The sequence below is a fragment of the Sturnus vulgaris genome, unplaced genomic scaffold (assembly GCF_052056855.1).
Source record: "Sturnus vulgaris isolate bStuVul1 unplaced genomic scaffold, bStuVul1.hap1 Scaffold_182, whole genome shotgun sequence".
NCBI lineage: Eukaryota > Metazoa > Chordata > Aves > Passeriformes > Sturnidae > Sturnus > Sturnus vulgaris.
The window spans coordinates 505,001-507,497 of NW_028276116.1; positions in this window are offsets into that span (position 1 = coordinate 505,001).

Genomic DNA, 2,497 nt, shown 5'->3' on the forward strand with positions numbered 1-2,497 from the left:
TTGAGTGCTCACGGGGCCACGCGGCCATCACACAGCCTGGGACGGTAAAGATGTTCCTTCCCCGGCAAGCGGAAGGAGCGACACCTCGCCTGCGACGGGAAGCGAATTGGACAGGAGACCGCCCTGCTCGAGGGACCGGACACCACCGAGACTTCGCCCGGAGGAGCCGGCCCGCCGGGGGCCCTTTCCGACGCGACCCGAAAAGCCTCATCGATCGGACGGGGACAGAAAGAAAAGCAGCCGCGGGGCAACGGGGAGCCCCCGCGGCCGCGGGTTCCTGGGACAACGGCAACGGAGCAGGGCTCCAACATGCGTGCGAGCGGGACACGTCCCCGAGAGGCCCTCCCTTGGCGCCGCCGAGCCTCCCCGACGCTCCCTAGGCCCCCGACGCCGGCGGGCCGCTTGCAACCTTCGGGATCGATCACGCAGCAGAGGAAGAGAGCGGGGGGTGCCGCCACCCGCCCGCGGGCCGCAAGACAACGGAAAACGGAGCAGCTGCCACCGACCACGCCGCGGGCCACCGGCTTTCGCCCGCCTCGCAGCGATCGGCTTCCCACCCGGAAAAAAAGCCGGGGGGAAGGGCAAGCCACCGCACCAAAAAAAAAACTAAAAAAAAAGCACGCCATGCGTCGCACGACCCGTGCTAGCCACGGGGGTCACGAGCCAGGGGTGGGGGCGAGAACGCGCCTCTCAACTCCTCCCGTAAAACCCCTCCAACCACCGGACATACGGTCTCTTTTCTCACTCGCCAACACAGCCAGCCCTTCTCTCTCGCCTTTCGCTTTCGCTTCGGTGGCGGCCCGTGACCCTTCGTCAGCGCGCGCTTCTCGGTGCCGCGGCTTAGGGCCGCGAGAGAAAAAGAACGGAGGCCGGGCGGGCACCCCCACACTGCCCCGCACACCGGCACGCTTTAATAAAAAAGAACGGAGCCGCTCGCAAAACCCAGCCCCCGCCGGCAACGGCAACCACGGCAGCCGGGGCAGGCCAGACACCACGGGCCGCCCCGGCACGGTGCCTCGATCGCGCCCGGCCGATACCGAGAAAGGGCGAGGCGCCGCCGCCCCGCCCACGACACACTCTCGGGGGCTCACTCGCTCGCTCGCTCTCTGTTGGGTTGCGGGGTCCGTCCTGGGGGGGGGACACGGCCGGCCACCGCGGCCGACCGCCGCCCCGGAAAAATTCTGCCCGCTACACGCGGGTCCCCGGCTTAGGGCCGAGGAAGGGGGACGACTTCAACAACACACGGCAGGGCCGGACACTCCCGTCACCGAGCCCCCCTTCGCAGGCAAGCAAGCGAAGCCGAGAGGCGAGGCCACACGCCCCACTGCATGTCCCCCGCTGCCCTTTCGATACGGACACAACTCTGGCAACACAGGTCGGGAGCGGGAAACGAGGCGCAGCCAACCTCGGCCAAGCGAGCCACGCCCGGGGGGCTCTCGGGGAGGGGGGCCAGGGAAAGCCCGGGCAGGCTCAACACAACCCCGGGCCGGCCCCACAGAAATCCAGCCCCGGCTGCCGGCCACCAGCGTGCACCGGGACCGACAGCCGAAGAAATGCCGCACCCGGCGAGCGGGCGGGGCCCCGGCTTAAGGCCGGGCAGAAAAGGGGCGAGGCGCCGCCGCCTCGCCCGCCACCATCCCCGGGGGAGCGAGCGGGCGCCCGGCTCCCCGTTGTCACGAAACCGGCAGCAGCCGGGCCGGAGCGGGACACACTCGCGGCTTTCTCGCCCTCTCTCTGGGCCTTTTTCTCGCTTCTCCCCCGCCTGGAACAACGCAGCCTCGCCTGGGCCGGGGGAGCGCGGTGGCTCTCGGATCGCATCGCTCTCTCTGGGGGCTTTCTCGCTTCTCCCCCGGACTGAACCCGCAGCCTCGGCCTGGGCCGGGGAGCGGCTCTCGGATCGCATCGGTCTCTCTGGGGGCTTTCTCGCTTCTCCCCCGACTGAGCACGCAGCCTCGCCTGGGCCGGGGAGCGGCTCTCGGATCGCATCGGTCTCTCTCTCTGGGCTAACCTGTCCCAGTCGAACTGGGTAAGACGGGAAGCCGGACGAAGCCACGCGACTCGCCCCGACATCGGCGGTGTTCTTCTGGCCCTGGCGACCGCACGCGCGTCCGCCCTTCTCCGCCACGGACACAGGCACGGCAACAGCCTGTGGGGATACGGCCCGTCACCTCGTTCCCATAATACGGACAGATGGGCCCGAAGCGGCGGAGGCCGGAAAGAGAACCGATGTACGTGACCGAGGGGGCGCAGTGGCGCACGCCGCCTTCTACGATGACATAGCCGGAGGCAGCGAGAAACAGCGACCCCTTGGAGTACTTCCAGGCCGGCGGCGGACAACAGGTCTACCAGCCATGAAACGGGCAACAGGTCTACCGACGGCTTGCTGCGGACAACAGGTCTACCCAGCCATGAAACGGGCAACAGGTCGACCAAGCTGCGGACAACAGGTCTACCCAGGGCATGCTGCGGACACCAGGTCTACCCACGGCTTGCTGCG